This window comes from Diceros bicornis, chromosome 24 (assembly GCF_020826845.1).
Source record: "Diceros bicornis minor isolate mBicDic1 chromosome 24, mDicBic1.mat.cur, whole genome shotgun sequence".
NCBI lineage: Eukaryota > Metazoa > Chordata > Mammalia > Perissodactyla > Rhinocerotidae > Diceros > Diceros bicornis.
Genome location: NC_080763.1, coordinates 24,283,979 through 24,302,503, shown reverse-complemented (window position 1 = coordinate 24,302,503; position 18,525 = coordinate 24,283,979).

The window sequence follows — 18,525 nt, the reverse complement described above, 5'->3', positions numbered from 1 at the left end:
GTGGAAAATCTAAAAAGAATATTGAATTTTAAAAAAACAACAGTTATGACAGAACAAGCAGACAAAAAAATGAACAAGAATACAGAAGGTCTGCCAACATGATTAACAAACTTGAACTAACTGATATATGTTGGACACTTCATCCAACAACTTCAGAATACACATTTTTCAAACGTGCACATAAAATGTCTGCCAAAATTGACCTTCTGCTAAGCTATAAAAGCAACACTCAGGGCCGGCCCAGTGGCGTAGTGGTTAAGTTCGCGCTCTCTGCTTCAGCGGGCTGGGGTTTGCAGGTTTGGATCCTGGGCATGGACCCACTCCCAGCTTATCAAGCAATGCTGTGGCATGTGTCCCACATATACACTAGAGGAAGATGGGCACAGATGTAAGCCCAGGGTCAATCTTCCTCAGCAGAAAGAGGAGGATTGGCAACAGATGTTATCTCAGGGCTAATCTTCCTCACCAAAAAAAAAAAAAAAAGCAACTCTCAACAAGTTCTAAAAGACTAAAATAAATCAGAGTATTTTCTCTGATCAATGTAATTAAGCCAGAAATCAATAACACAAGGATAACCAGATAATCCCCACAGGTTTTAGAAATTAAGTAAACCACTACTAAACAGCCAATAAGTAAAAGAAGAAATTGCAATGCAAATTAGAAAATATTGCTAATTGAATGAGTATTAAAATGTGGTATATCAAAAATTATGAGGTGAATTTAAAACTGTGTTTAGAAGAAAATTTATATCCCTAATTGTATAAATTGTAAAACAAGAAAGGCTGAAAACAAATGACCTAAGAATTCATCTTAAGATTTTAAAAATTGACAGTGAATTAAGTCCTAAGAATGTAGAAGGAAGGGAATAATAGAGACCAGAGTAGAAATTACTTAAATAGAAAATAAATGTATATAAGAGAAAATCAACAAAGCCAAAAACTGGTCCTCAGAAAAGACTAACAGACTGACAAAGCTTTAACAAGATTCACCAAAAGAAAAAAAAAAATCAAGAATGAAAAGAGGAACACCATTACAGATCCTACAGACTTTTAAAAGAGAATAGTATAACAACTTTGTGCTGATATAGTTGAAAATTTAAATTAAATGGACCAATTCCTTAAAAACTAAAACTTAAAGCTGACATAAGAAAAAATAGAAAATCTGAATAGTTCTCTTTATATATAAAAGAATTTAAATCTATAATTTCCAGGCCCAGATGGCTTCATTGGTAAATGCTTCCAAAAATTTAAGGAAGAAAAAAACACCAATCTTACCCAAACTCTTCCAGAGAATAGAAAAAGAAGGAACACTTCCCAACTTGTTATCTGAGGGTAGCAGAATCTGGTCAGCATAATCAGATACAAAATATAATAAGGAAATTATAAGAAAGAAAAGTACATGCCAGTATCCTTCACAAATACAGACGCAAGAAATCTTAAATGAAATACTAGTCAATCAAACCTGGAGTTATATAAAAAGGGAAACACAGCAAAATTAGGGTTTAGGGTTATTACAGGCAGGCAAGGTTATTTTAACATTCAAAAATCAATGTAATTCACTATATTTGCAGAATAAAAAAGAGAAAACATACAGTTATTTTAACAGATGCCCCCCCAAAAACTCATTTGATAAAAATTATCTTGTGATTTTAAACAACCAAAACCTCTTAGCAAACTAAGAATAAATGGAAACTTCCTTCCTTACTTACCTAAAAATGTAGTATCTATAAAAGTATCTATAAAAAGCCTTCAAAAAACCCTACACTTAATCATAAATTATTGAAAGCTTTCCTTTCTCTATGAAATTGGAAGTGGGACAAAGATGTCCACCGAAACTTGTTTGAACTTTGTTGAACATCGTATTGAGGTAATATTCAGAGTAGTAAGGCAAGAAAAATAAATAGAAGGTGTAAAAATTGGAAATGAGGAAATAAAATTGTCACTATTTGCAGGCAACATGATTATCTATGTAGAAAATGCAAAAAAAATTCGGACAAACTATTAGAATAAGTGCATTTAGCAGGGACTCTTGATACAAGGTCAATACACAAAAATGAATTGAACCTCTTTATACTAGAAGCAAACAATTAGAAAATATACTTTAAAAAAAGATATCATTTATAATAGCATTAAAAAATCACGAGCTGAGTGACATCAGCATCATGGTGGAGTGAGTTCTTCCTATTGTCTCTCCCCTCTAAGTTATAACTAAATGGACATTCATTAACTAACATAGGATTCCCTACCTAACACAACAGGATGCCTGAGAGATCCACACAGCTATATATCTACAGGTGGGTGGACTGGATCCCCGGGAAGCAGTGGAAATTGGTGAGCAGACTCCTCCTGCTCCCCGGCAGCAATGATCTAGGACGAGGATCCTCACACAGCAGTAGCGCTACTGTGAGTGGAGGTGGGGACAGCCCAGCCCACACACGAATGCTTCTGGAGCTGTAGCCTGGCCTGTGGTAGTGCCCCCCTACTGAGGCAGCCCTGCCCACATGAACACTTCCCACTGAGTGGTGGTTGCTCAGCTCTCGCGATGGTGCCCTTCCCACTACACACAGTAGCTTGGCCAGACCCACCTTCAAGTGCAGCTACCTCGGCCTATGCAAAAGAGCCCCTCCCTCCTAGCACAGCACCTCAGCTGGACCCACCTGCTGGATGCAGAGGCCCTGCCTGTGTGAGCACAACCCGTTGAGTGGCTGTGGCCAGCCTGTGCAAATGCAGCGCAGCCAGACTGGCACAACCACCAGCAGGTGGGGCGGGATCAGAAAACACAGCTGCTGCTCCTCCCCAGTGGTGGCAGGTGGAATCTGTGACCTGATACTACCACAAATGCTCCAGCAGAGGATCAATTCATCAAACACCCTGAAGAACTACAGCAACACTGCAGAACAGAAGGAAAATGACAAGTCTCTGGAAACCAATCCTGAAGTCACAGAAGACTACAATCTAAATGACAGAGAATTCAAAATAGTTTTCATAAAGAAACTCAATGAGTTACAACAAAACATAGAAAGACAGTTCACTGAGCTCAGGATTAAAATTAATAAACAGAAGGAATACTTCACCAAAGCGATTGAAGCCCTTAAAAAAACTATACAACCAAAAAAAGGAAAAACCGATACAGAAATTCTGGATATGAAGAACATAATTAATGAGATGTAGAAACCATAAAAATAATGTACAAACCATAAACAATAGAGCAGACCCTCTGGAGGACAGAATTAGTGAATTAGAAGATAGAGATATAGAAATGCTTCAGGTGGAGGAGGAAAGAGGACTAAGATTTTTTAAAAATGAAGAAATTCTTGAGAAATATCTCACTCAATTAGCAAAAGTAACATAAGGATTATAGGTATTCCAGAGCAGAAAGGAACAGAGAGCTTCTTCAAAGAAATAATAGCTGAGAACTTCCCAAACCTGGGGAAGGAACTGGACTTACAAGTACATGAAGCCAATAGTAGTAGTGTAGAGTTCCTAACTACATCAACACAAAAAGACCTTCTCCAAGGCATATAATATTAAAACAAGCAAAAGTCAATGACAAAGAAAAAATATTAAAGGCAGAAAGGCAGAAGAAAATAACTTACAAAGGAACCCCTATCAGGCTTTCAGTGGATTTCTCAGCAGAAACCTTACAGGCTAGGAGAGAATGGAATGATATATTCGAAATACTGAAAGACAAAAACTTTTAGCCAAGAATATTCTGTGCAGTGAAATTATCCTTTGGATATAATGGAGAAACAAAATCTTTCCCAGATAAACAAAAGCTGAGAGAGTTCATTGCCACTAGACCTGCCTTACAAGAAATGATGAAGGGAGCCCTTCTACCTGAAACACAAAGGCAAAGGTTTACAAAGCTTTGAGCAAAGAGATAAATACACAGACAAAATCAGAAAATTGCAGCTCTCTATCAGAATAGGTTAGAAAACACTTAATTATAACAAAAAAGAAAAAGGGAAAAAAAGCATAAAAATAACAATAAACACTTCAATTTAGTCACAAACTCACAACACAAAAAAGAGGATAATTTGTGGCAACAATAACTCAGAAAGGGAAAAAATGGGGATGGAATCTGCTTAGGCTAATGGAGATAAGAGGCTATCATAAAACGGACTATCTCACCTAAGAAATCTTTTATACAAACCTCATGGTAACCACTAAACAAAAAATCAGAGCAGAGTCATAAATCATACATAAAGAGAAAACTGAGGAAACCATCATAGAAAACCACCAAACTGAAATGGCAGTCAGAAATACAAGGGAAAAGAAACAATGGAAATATAGAACACCCAGAAAACAGGAGGTAAAATGGCAGTATTAAGCCCTCCTATATTAATAATCACTCTAAATGTAAATGGATTGAATTCTCCAGTCAAAAGACACAGAGTGGCTAGATGGATTGAAAAACAAGACCCAACAATTTGCTGCCTCCAGGGAACACATGTCAGCTCTAAAGACAAACATAGGCTCAGAGTTAAGGGATGGAAGATGATACTCCAAGCAAATGGCAAGCAAAAGAAAGCAGGTATTGCCATACTTATGTCAGACAAAGCAGACTTCAAGATAAAAAAGATAATGAGCGACAAAGAGGGGCAGTATATAACAATAAAAGGGACATTCCAGCAAGAGGACATAACACTTATGAATACATATGCACCTAACACAGGAGCACCAAAGTATATAAAACAACTATTAACAGATCTGAAGGGAGAAACTGACAGCAACACAATAATAGTAGGGGACCTCAACACCCCGCTTACCTCAATGGATAGATCATCTGGACAGAAAGTCAACAAGGAAACAGTAGCCTTAAATGAAACACTAGACTAGATGGACTTAATAGATATATATAGAACATTCCATCCCAAAACAGCAGAATACACATTCTTCTCAAGTGCACATGGAACATTCTCAAAGATAGACCATATGTTTGGAAACAAGGCAAACCTCAATCAATTTGAGAAGTTTGAAATCATATCAAGCAACTTTTCTGACCACAATGCTATGAAACCAGAAATTAACTACAAGAAAAAAGCTGGGAAAGTCACAAATATATGGAGACTAAACAATATGCTACTGAACAGCCATTGGATCATTGAAGAAATCAAAGGAGAAATTAAAAAAATACCTGGAGACAAATGAAACTGAAAACACAACATACCAACTCTTATGGGATGTAGCGAAAGTGGTACTAAGAGGGAAATTTATAGCAATATAGGCCTACCTCAACAAACAAGAAAAATCTCAAACAAGTAATGTCAAACTACACCTAACAGAACTAGAAAAAGAAGAACAAACAAAGCCCAAAGTCAGCAGAAGGAGGGAAATAATAAAAATTAGAGCAGAAATAAAAAAACAATAGAAAGGATTAATGAAACTAAGAGCTGGTTCTCTGAGAAGATAAACAAAATTGACAAGTCCTTAGCCAGACTCACTAAGAAAAAAAGAGAGAAGGCTTAAATAAATAAAAATGAAAGAGGAGAAATTACAATGGGTACCATAGAAATACAAAGGATTATAAGAGAATACTATGAAAAACTATATGCCAACAAATTGGATAACCTAGAAGAAATGGATAAATTCTTAGAATCATACAACCTCCCAAAACTAACTCAAGAAGAAATAGAGAATCTCAATAGACCAATCACAAGTAAAGAGATTGAAACAGCAATCAAAAACCTCCCAAAAAACAAAAGTCCAGGACCAGATGGCTTCTCTGGAGAATACTACCAAACATTCAAAGAAGATTTAATACCTATCCTTCTCAAACTATTCTGAAAAATTGAAGAAGATGGGATGCTTCCTAACTCATTCTACAAGGCCAACATTACCCTGATACCAAAACCAGACAAGGACAATACAAAAAAGGAAAATTACAGGCCAATATCACTGATGAACATAGATGCAAAAATCCTCAACAAAATATTACCAAATTGAATATAGCAATACATTAAAAGGATCATACACCATGATCAAGTGGGATTTATACCAGGGATGCAGGGCTGGTTCAACATCTGCAACGCAATCAATGTGATACACTACATTAACAAAATGAGGTATAAAAATCACAAGTCATCTCAATAGATGCAGAGAAAGCATTTGACAAGATCTAGCATCGATTTATGATAAGAACTCTCAACAAAACGGGTATAGAAGGAAAGAACCTCAACATAATAAAGGCCATATATGACAAAGCCACAGCCAACATCAACTGAAAGCCATTCCTCTGAGAACAGGAACAAGGCACAAGGGTGCCCACTCTTGCCGCTCTTATTCAACTTAGTACTGGAGGTTTTGCCAGAGAATTAGGCAAGAAAAGGAAATAAAAGATATCCAAATTGGAAAGGAAGAAGTAAAACTCTCACTGTTTGCAGATGACATGATTCTATATATAGAAAGCTCTAAAGAATCTACCAGAAAACTATTAGAAGTAATCAACAACTACAGCAAAGTTGCAGGGTACAAAATCAACTTAGAAAAATCAGTTGCATTTCTATACACTAATAACAAACTAGCAGACAGAGAAATCAAGACTACAATCCCATTTACCATCGCAACAAAAAGAACAAAATATCTAGGAATAAATTTAACTAAGGAGGTGAAAGACCTGTACACTGAAAACTATAAGATATTATTGAAAGAAATCAAAGAAGACATAAAGAAATGGAAAGAGAGTCCATGCTCATGGATTGGAAGAATAAACATAGTTAAAATGTCCATACTACCTAAAGCAGTTTACAGATTAAATGCAATCCCAATCAGAATCCCAATGACATTCTTCACCAAAATAGAACAAAGAATCCTAAAATTTATATGCAACAACAAAAGACTCCCTGAATAGCCAAAGCAACCCTGAGAAAAAAGAACAAAGCTGGAGACATCACAATCCCTGACTTCAAAATATACTACAAAGCTATAATCAAAACAGCATGGTACTGGTACAAAAACAGACACACAGATCAATGGAAGAGAATTGAAAGCCCAGAAATAAAACCTCACATGTATGGACAGCTAATCTTTAACAAAGGAGCCAAGAACATACAATGGAGAAAGGAAAGTCTCTTCAATAAGATGGTGTTGGGAAAACTAGGCAACCACATGAAAAAGAATGAAAGTAGACCATTATCTTACACCATAAACAAAAATTAACTCAAAATGGCTTAAAGACTTGAATGTAAGACCTGAAACCATAAAATTCCTAGAAGAAAATATAGGCAGTACACTCTTTGACATCAATATTAGCAGTATCTTTTTGAATACCATGTCTACTCAGGCAAGGGAAACAAAAGAAAAAGTAAACAAATGCGACTACATCAGACTAAAGAGTTTCTGCAAGGCAAAGGAAATCACGAACAAAATGAAAAGACAACCCGCCAACTGGGAGAAAATATTTGCAAATGATATATCCGACAAGGGGTTAATTTCCAAATATATAAAGAACTCATACAACTCAACAACAAAAAAACAAAAAACTCGATCAAAAAATGGGCAGAGGATATGAACAGACATAGTTCCAAGGAAGATATACATATGGCCAATGGGCACATGAAAAGATGTTCAGCATCACTAATCATTAGGGAAATGCAAATCAAAACTACAATGAGATATCACTTTACACCTGTCAGAATGGCTATAATTAACAAGACAAGAAATAACAAATGTTGGAGAGGATGTGGAGAAAAGGAAACTCTCACACACTGCTGGTGGGAATGCAGACTGGTGCAGCCACTATGGAGATTTCTCAAAAAATTAAAAATAGAAATACCTTACAATCCAGCTATCCCACTACTGGGTATTTATCCAAAGAACATGAAGTCAACAATACAGAGAGATTTATGCACTCCTATGTTCATTGCAGCATTATTCACAATAGCCAAGAAGTGGAAGCAACCCAAGTGCCCATCGACTGATGAATCCATTGATAAAGAAGATGTGGTGTGTATATATATATATATATATATAACGGAGTATTACTCAGTCATTAAAAAAAAACAAAATTGTCCCATTTGCAACAACATGGATGGACCTTGAGGGTATTATGTTAAGCGAAATAAGCCAGACAGAGAAAGACAAACACTGTATGATTTCACTCATATGTGGAAGATGAACAAACACAGGGATAAGGAGAACAGACCAATGGTTACCAGAGGGGAAGGAGGTGGGGGGAGGGCAAAAGGGTAAAGAGGCACATATGTATGGTGATGAATAAAAGCTATACTATTGGGGGTGAGCAAGATGCAGTCTATACAGAAACTGATATATAATAATGTATACCTGAAATTACACAATGTATTAAACCAATATGACCTCAATAAAATAATTTTTAAAAATCATATGCTTAAAAATAAATATACGAAAGGTGTGCAAAAATTTTTACATAGAAAATTATGAAAAGTTATTGAGAAAAAATAAAATCCAACTAAATGGAGAGATATACAATGTGCATGAATTGTAAGACAATATTGTAAAGAGGTCAACTGTTCATGAATTGATCTATATATTCAATGTAATCCCAATCAGACCCCCAGGAGTTTTTTAAGAAATTGACAAGTTGATTCTAAACTTTATATGGAAATGCAAAGGCTCAAAAAAAGCCAAAAAATGTTGAAGTAGAAAAATAAAACTTAAGGACTTATAAGCAGATGTCAAGAACTTTTATAAAGTTCCAGTAATTAAGACAGTATGCACACTTCTAAATAATACATGGGTCAAAGAAGAAATCTCCAGAGAAATTTAAAAATATTTTGGACTAAAGAAAAATGAAAACACAGCTTACCAAAATGTGTGGGATGCAGTGAAAGCAGTGATCAGAAGGAAATTTAGAGCATTGAATGTGTATATTAGGAAAGAAGAAAGGTCTCAAGTCAAGCATGTAAGTTTTCTAGGAAACTAGAAGAAGAAGAGCAAATTAATCCAAAGTAAGCAAAAGAAAAGAAATAATAAAATTAGAGCAGAAATCAATGAAATCGAAAACAGGAAATCAACAGAGAAAATCAATGAAACCAAAAGCTGGTTCTTTGAAAAGATCAACAAAATCAATAAGCCTGTAGCCAGGCTAACTAAGAAAAAAGAGAGAGAGAGGCTACAAATTACTAATATCAGAAACGGAAAAAGGTATATCACTATAGATGCTATGGACATTAAAAGGATGATCAAGGAATGCTATAACAACTGTATGCCCACAAATTTGATAACCTAGATGAAATGGACCAATTCCTTGAAAGACAGTCTGTCAAAACTCACAGAAGAAGAAATAGACAATCTGAACAGGCATACATCTATTAAAAATTTAATCAATAATTAATAACTTTCCAAAACAGAGAGCACCAGTTCCAGATGGGTTCACTAGTGAGTTCTACCCAACATTTAAGGAAGAAATTATGCCAATTTTCTACAATCTCTTTCAGAAGATAGAAGCAGAGAGAATATATCCTAACTCATTTTATGAGGCCAGCATTACCCTAATATCAAAACCAGACAAAGATATTATAAGAAAAAGCAGTATGGTATTGGTACAAAGATAGAAGACTAGACCAACGGAACAGAATAGAGAAACAGACCCACGCACAAAGGTTTACTTGATTTATGACAATGATGTAATTGCAATGAAGTAGGAAACAGTTGCCTTTTCAATACATGGGACTGGATCAATTGGATATCCATTTACAGAAGCCATTTCCACACTGAATAACTAAATGTGAAGGGTAAATTAATAAAACTCTTTCAAGAAAACAGGGAATATCTTTACAACCTTGGAGTAGGCAAAGTTTTCTTAAACAGGTCACAGAAGGCACTAACCATAAAGGAAAATATTGATAAATTGAACTGCATTAAAATTAAGAGCTTCTGTTCTTCAAAAGACACCATTAAGAGAGCATAAAGTCAACCACAGATTAGAAGAACATATTTTCAGCACTCGTATCTGACAAAGAGACCTGTATCCAGAATATATAAAGAACCCATATAAATTAGTAAGAAAAAAGGTAGACAATTTAAAAATGGGCAAAAGACTTAAACAGGCACCTCACAAAAAAAATATCCAAATGGCCAATAAGTGTTTACAAAGGTTCCCAATTCTAATTGTCATCAGGAAATACAAATTAATCACAATAAGATACTACTCCGCAACTACCAGAAGGGCTAAAATTAAAATTCATCAAGTTACGTACATATGATTTGTACATTTTCTATATGTAGCTTTCAAAAATTACTTCAAAAATGGCCACATACTATTTTAGCTTTGTGTTATTTTTATAAACTTTACTGAAGTAAAATTTATATATAATAATATGCATATGCAAATATGATTTTAAGAGTATAGTTTGATGAGTCTAGACCAGGGGTCAGCAAACTACGACCCTTGAGCCAAATCCAGCCACATCTTTTTGTTTACATATTATTTATGTCTGCTTTCATGCTACAGTGATAATATTGAGTGGTTTTAACAGAGACCATATGGTCCTCAAAGCTTAAAATATTTATTTGGCTCTTTATAGAAAAAAGTTTGCCAACCTCTCACCACCATCACAATCAAGACGTAGAATACTTTCCATCATCCGCAAATAGCTCCTTCTTGCCTCTTTGCCCACCCCACCCCTGGCCCCAGGCAACCATTGATCTGCTTTCTGATATTCTAGATTCGTTTCACCTGTCTTAAAATTTCATATAAATGAAATCACAGAGTATATCTGATTTAATTTATTTATCATAATGTTTTTAAGATTCGTCCATGTTGTGCGGATCTGTAGTTTGGTCTTTTTTATTGCAAAGTAGTATTCCACTATACTGTTATATCATATTTATTTATTCACTAGGTTGTTTCTAGGTTTTAGCTATTACAAGTAAAGCTGCTATGAACATTATGTTCAAGTTTTTACATGGACATATATTTTCATTGATATTGGGTAAATAAAAGTTGAATCCTGGGTTGTATAGCAAACGTATGCTTAACTTTATAAGAAACTAGCGAACACTTTTCCAAAGTGGGTGACCGTTTTGCATTCCCACCAGCGATGTATGAGAGTTCCAATGGGTCCACATCCTCATCAACGCTTGGTATTGGCAATCTTTTCAATTTTGGCCATTCTAAGGCACATGAGATAATATCTGGTTGTGGTTTTAATTTGCATTTTCCTGATAATTAATGATATTATGCATCCTTTTGTGTGCTTATTGGCCATTCGTATATCTTCTTTAGTCTGTTCAAATCTTTCACCAACTTTTAAATTGGGTTGTTTGTCTTATTATTGAGCTGTAAGACTTCCTTATGTATTCTTGGTACAAATCTTGTGTGTGTGTGTGTGTGTGTGTGTGTGTGTGTGTGTTTTCTTAATGGCGTCTGTATTAGTTTCCTACTAATGCTGTGACTAGTTATCACAAACAGTGGCTAAAAACAACACAAATTTATTATTTTATAGTTCTGGAGGTCAGAAGTTAGTTTCACTGGGCTAAAATCAAGGTGTTGGCAGGGCAGCATTCCTTCTGGAGTCTCTAGAGGAGAATTTCTTTCCTTGTCTTTTCTAGGTCTTAGAGGCTGCATGCATTTTGTGGCTGGTGGCCCTGCATCATTCAAACCTCTGCTTCCATCATCACATCTCCTGTCTGACTCTGACCCTTCTGCCTTCTCCTAAAAAGAACTTTTTGATTACATTAGGCCCACTGGATAATCCAGGAAAATATCCCTATCTCAAGATCCTTAATTTAACCACATCTGCAAAGGCTCTGTTACCATGTAAGGTAACATATCCACAGGTTACAGGATTTGGACATGGACATCTTGGGGAGGCCATTATTCAATCTATCACAGTGTCTTTTTTTTTTTTTTTGAGGAAGATTGGCCCTGCACTAACATCTGTTGCCAATCTTCCTCTTTTTCTTTTTTCTCCCCAAAGCCCCAGTACATAGTTGTGTATCATAGTTGCATAATTGTAGCTCTTCTATGTGGGACGCCACCTCAACAGAGCTTGATGTGCAGCGAGTAGGTCCGCGCCCAGGATCCAAACCAGCAAACCCTGGGCCACTGAAGGGGAATGGGTGAACTTAACCACTATGCCACTAGGCCAGCCCCTATCAGAGTGTCTTTTAATGAATAAAAGTTTTTGTCTGTATTAGTCAAGTTTCTCCAGAGAAAAGAACCAATAGGAGATATATCTATATCTATATCTATATGGAAAGAGATTTATTATAAGGAATTGGCTCACATGATTAGGGAAGCTTTCAAGTCCCATGATATGCAGAGTAAGCTGGCAAGCTAGAGATCCAGAAGAGCCAATGGTGTAGGTCCAGTCTGAAAGCCTGCGGGCTTGAGACCCAGGAAGAGCTGATGTTTCAGTTCAAGTCCGAAGGCAAGAAAAAGCCAATGTCCCACTCAAAGGCAAGGAAGCAAGAGGAATCCTTTCCTACTCAAGGGAGTGCCAGCATTTTTGTTCTATGCAAGCCTTCAACTGATTGGATGAGGCCCACCACATTAGGGAGGGCAATCTGCTTTACTCAGTCTACTGATTTAAATGTTAATCTCATCCAAAAACATCCCCACAGAAACATGCAGAATAGTGTTTGACCAAAATCTGGGCGCCCCATGGCCCAGTAAAATTGACAAATAAAACTAACCATCACGGGTCTATAGTCCATTTTGAGTTAATTTCTGTATGTGGTATCTGGTAAGAAGAATTGAGGTTTTTGTTTTGTTTCATTTTGTTTTTTCTCCAAATAGACATCCAGCCATTCCAGCACCATTTGTTGAAAATACTATCCTTTCCTCATTGAAAACCCTGGGACCTTTGTAGAACATCAACTGACCACCTATGACTATGGGTCTAGATTTGAACTCTCCATTCTGTTCATCAATATGCCTATCCCCTATACCAATACTTTATTGCTGTACCTTTCAAGTCTTGAAATCTGCTAGGATAACCTCCCAACTTTGGTCTTTTTCAAGGTTGTTTTGGTTTATTCTGAGGCCTTTGCATTTCCATATAAATTTGAGAATACGTTTGTCAATTTCTATTTTTAAAAAGTCTACTGGTATTTTTGACTGGAATTTTATTAAATCTATAGATCAATTTGGGGAAACTTGGCAGCTTTAATTTGAGCTTTTTAAAGTAATACTCTAACTGTTAATAATCTGAAGATCCTCATTGTTGATGAGATTCATAGCAAATGATAATAAAAAGAAACATAGCTACAATGTATTGATCGTACAGCCCTGTACAGGCACTCTCCCTATATAATTTCACTTAATCCCAGCAATTCTATGAAATAGGTATTATTATCCCCATGTTTTAAATTTATAGATGAGGACTGAGATTCTGAGAGAGGAGGAGAAACTTGCCTGAGGTTGGAGTGTCAGCAAGAGACAGAGTTAGGATAGGAACCTACGGCTTCTTGACTCCAAAATCCATACCTTTTCTTCAAAAACACTATGACTGTTTCACATTATATTCCTCGCCACCCGCCTCCTCCTGCCCTGACTTCAACTCCCACCTGACTGACTCCCTAATTCATATTTATTAAGCACCTACAATGTGTGCCTGGTGCTGGGGTAGGTGACTTATGCACAGTATCTCATCTCCTCCCTCAGAGAGATGCACATTTGTACACATCTACGGGCACTCGTGTGTATACACGTGCCTTTTCCACAGAAGTTCCCCGTGACTGGGGTGAGGTTCCACCCACCATCACCTGTGCCGTGAAGGCAGGTCCCAGCTGAGGAGAGCTCCCAGGCACAGGGAGCCACAGCCAGCCCTAGGCCTCCAGGGTTTCAGGAGCTTCTCGCTCAGCTCAGCTGTCTGGCTGCAGATTCCCATCTCTGAGCGAATGATTTGATCCTTCTTGACTCGCAATAGATAAGCAAACTTGCACAAATCAGCCAAGATGAATCGCAGAAGACCCATCTCTGAATGTGAGAAACCAGTAATGCTATTTTTAGGTAACCCACTTGCTCTGCTATCTCACCCCTCTGTGGATAGATTCCTTCTGCTCACACAGGACTCGCTCCAGGGAAGCAGATTTTCCGGACACTCTTTCCTTCCTAGCCGCTCTGATGTATCTCCCCATCCCATCCCTTGGCCTCCCCATACCCGGGCCCTCACATCTGGATCTGGCTTTCAAAGGCCTGAGATCGACAGCAGCCGTACCTGAACTCCAGCATCTGTCCGTGGCAGCCGCAACACCTGTACAAAGTCTCCGCTCATTTAATGTTAAGCGGGAACCTGGATACACACAGGGTAAATGGCTTCTTGGGGGCACTGTCATCTTCCCGCCATGCTTATCAGGGCATACTTAGACACCCCAGTACTGCAGTGGGGTGTCTGGTGCAGTATTAAAAACAAGGGAAACATTTGGAGGCAGGCTGGGTGCAAGCCAAATAGTCGTTCAGGCATTTACTCTCTCATTCAGCAAACGTTCATGAACACTCATCACTAGGTCCCTGGTACAATACTAAGTGCAGGGGAAACAAAGGTGAATAAGACACAGTCCTCAGCCTCAAGAAACTGGCAAGCTAGCGCACAGGCTACAAATAGCTACTTTACTAGCAGGATGAGCACGACAACAGAGAGCTCTGAGGAAAGAAAGAAAGAAACAACAGTGAAGGACAGGACTCACCAGGCAGGAGGCTCACCCAGAGAGCAGTGGGCACCCTGTGGTCCAACTCTGCTTGCAAGGAAAGGGTGGAGGGAGGGGAACGGACCGCCCCAGGAGCAGGCATGGCCAAGAGCCACTTCACACAGCAGCTGATTCACTGCCCTGTCTCCAGTGAAGACAGAACGTGAGGAAGCAGGTAGACTCCACACGGGCACCATGTGGACAGCTTGGTGGTGTCACCAATGGAATGGGTTGTCCGACCCTCTTTTGTGGGGTCTCTAAAACAGGGAACTAGATGATGGCCTCACAGTCTCAGACCTCGGGGAAAAATGGCGGTGCTCTCCTGCAGCAGAGTTCAAGTTTCTGCATGTGACCTACTGAAGAATATGCCTTGAGAACTCTAGGGCAGAATGAGGGAATGTAGACAGAGGAACACAAAGAAGACAATATATTGTCGAATGTGCGTTCTCCATTGAGCTGCGGTTGGGAGCAGGCAGAGCTGGAGTCAGGCCGGCCTTGGGTTCAAAGCTCAGCTTCACTACTTCCTACTCACTGTGTGCCTCTGGGCAAGTTGTTAAACCTCTCTGAGCCCCAATTTCCTTCTCTACAAAAAAGAGTTAAATACCTTCCCCATAGTCATGAGAATCAGTGAGATAAGTGTATATTAATCTCCTAGCCCCCGTCTCACACTTGAGTGGACGAATGAATGAAGTGCTACTGACAAGTAGCAAACACTCAAAAAGCAGCCATTGTCATTATTATCATCATCCAAATTCCTACCCCATTGTAATATTATCATCATCCAAATTCCTACCACATTGTCATTATTATCATCATCCAAATTCCCACCCCATCAAGACGTGTCCCACCCAGGGCTTACCAGCGACTGGCCATACTGTGTGTTTTCAGGGTGTTTGTAGAAAGCCACGAAACACAAGCACGAGTGCAGGTCTCGGCCACAGGCTATCCGCTAATCAGCACGTTGCTTCTCCTCTCTCATTTCCCCTTTGGGCTCTGGACTCAGGTCTCCTTTCTCATCCCAGCCAACAATTTCCTACAACGAGCAGAGAGGGTCCTGGCCTGCACCTCTATCTCCGTCTCTGTTCCTCTCCCCTCCTCCCCACTTTATTTTGGCCCACGAACGTGTCCCCAGCATGTCAACAGCAGTGGGAAGTAACCTAATTAGTAGTTATTTGATAGACTGCCCACCCTTATGTCCCACTGGCAATCCAGCAGCCTTTTTCTGCAGACAGGAAAATATTTCCTTGCTAATTAATCTGAGCACGGGGATTTGAGTTTGGACCAAGGCAGGGAAATCCATCTCCACGAGTCTTGTTCAATTGCATCTGTTTCTCCAGCAATCATTTCCTTCCCTCCGCCTCCCCCTGCTCCAGCCCACCCCTCTCACATCTCATCTTCTACCTTTATTAAGGCTGGTTACCCTGATGACTCTCCCGTGTGCCCCCCGCGGTCCCTCTCATGAAGAGGCTGCTATCTGAGGACCTGCTTTGGGTCGATTCTCCTCCAGCATCAGGTGCTGCCTGAGGATTGGTGAGTTCACGCCCCCTTCGCCTGGGGTGGATGCGACACCAAAGCTCTGTCTATGCTTTTCCCAGGCCCCATCAGAACAGTGCACACCTCACTGCGGTGCTCCCTGCCCCCACAACCCACACTCCCAAACAAATACAGACATCTCACTGTCGTTTTTAAATAAGGTTCAGCTCCTGTCCCTGGGCCCTGCCCTGGTCCTCTGTAGAATCATCTATTTGCATCCAAAGAGGTTCCTAAGAAAGGGGCAACTGTACACATGATTTCACACGCGTTTCCTCTCTAGTAGCTTCTGCCCAGTCCTGCTTATGTCTCCAGCACACACACGGGATGTGGGCAGTGGGAAGGGGGACTTGGGTGCTGCTGGGAGTCCGTGAAGGGAAGGAAGGTCATCCACGATAAGGTGGTGATGAACTCTGAACTCCTTTCTGTTGGATGAGCTTGGGATCAATGGAAAGAAAGCCGTCTTTGTCCAATATTAACTTATTGGACAAACATGAAGATTTCACATGTGTGTGATGAGTTGTAATGTAGCACATGATCTACTGTTTTTGTTTGCCCAACATACCTTTTTTCTGGTAACTTCACTCCAGTTTTGCTTGGGGGAGCTGTTCCACACCCATTTCTTGCAGCCTTGATGGTACCGTCAATCCCAGGACTTAGCTAGGCCGATCGCATGCTCTCTTCACTGCTGGTGAGTCTGGAACCAGGCGCCCCAAAGACTGAGAACAGCCAAGCACACCCAGATCTTAGCTGCCCTGGCTCTTGGCCTCTCTGAGGCTTGGCCCTTCCCGTGAGGTCCTCCATCCTTCCAGTACATTCCAGTTTTGCTTAAGTTGGCTCAGTCAGTTTGTATTGTTTGCAACTATGGAGCTGGTGATGAGATGCCCTGAACCGTTTAACCCTTCCCTTGCCAGCCTCCCCATCTTATCTGCTAAGACTAGGTTTGTGGGAAATTTCTTTATTCAGGGGTTGGACAATTTTGGAATGAAATTACAATATAGGAGGCTGAAGATTTATGTTCTTTGTTCCTTATCATGTCCCTGAGTCTCTTCCTTCTCAGACTATTTCTCAGAAACTTTCTGCACCTCCCTTGGGAACCGCTGACAACACAAGAGGGGTGCTCTCCCTCTGTCTCCATCCTTCCTGTTCCCCTGCAACGCCCCTGGTCTGAGCCTGTCATTCTGGAGTGGTAGAGCAGGCCTTGACCAGATGGTCAGTATGGACTTGAATCCGCCTAGTGCGATCCACCCAAGCTGAGAGGGAAAAGGGGCTTTGGGCCCTGTGGTGGACGCGGGTCCTTTTGAAGGAGCTAACTCAGTGTAAGCTGCAGGGAGGCCAGCTGCTTCCACTGGCCCATTAAAGCAGGCACATACCTCGTTCCCCAAAATATATTAATCTGGGGGGACAACACCATCTAAACCCAGCTTGAAAAAGGTAATGTTTTCTCAACTATCAGGGCATCTTCCCCTTCCCCCAGTGGTGGTTTCTATTATTTGTATGTAGCATTTATTTTCTTTCTTTCTCCATCTGGATCCCACCTATAAAATAAATGCGCTATACTGGCCTTACATTGTTTTCTTTGTCACTGAAGGATGAACTCTGGACTGCCTTAATTCTAAAGTCTCCACAGTCTCCCGCTGAGAGACTTGGCCAATTCTTCCAGAGCTGAAGGAAGTATTTATTAAAAAGGAGGAATAAGGTCCTAACAACAAATTTATGTTGTCCCTACTTCCAGGAGAGAAATAGCAGAATTTCACTATTTAAAGAGCACACTAAAGAATCCAGATGGGTTCAAGTTATTTCCAACATTAGTGAAGTAGAACCCAGACCATATTCCCATTGTAGACCAAGTCCTATCAGCCCTGAGGCAGGGCGTTGGTGTATACCACACAAGGCTTCCTTGACTGGGAAGCGTTTCTTGAGGACACCATCAAGGATTATTCTCACCCGTTTGGGGCCCAAGACTCCATTGATGACACCACCTTTCTTACAAAAGGAGAGCTCTGTCCTCGCCTCCTAGCTGCCTAAAGAACAATGCTCCCTAGATCTAAAGACCATATATTTCCTATGTTTTTCTTGGACAAGGCTACATTCATCCTAAAGGAGAAGGCACACTTTCCAGGTGGTATTTGCAAATCTCTTTCCACCAGGACGTTACTCTAATCTCCGTCTGAATCTATGTCTAAGATGACAACATGAGAAAGCCACGTAAGCTCACTTGCCCATCTCAGATATTCCCTAAGAACTTGAGTAGCTCAGTCCAAAGGGCTGCTCAGGGGCCATGTGGCAAGGTGGTCAAGGGCACAAGCTCTAGAGTCCAACTGGCCAGGTCCAAGTCCTGGCTTGGTTACTCCTTGTATGGGTTAGCTCTTGCTGTGTAACA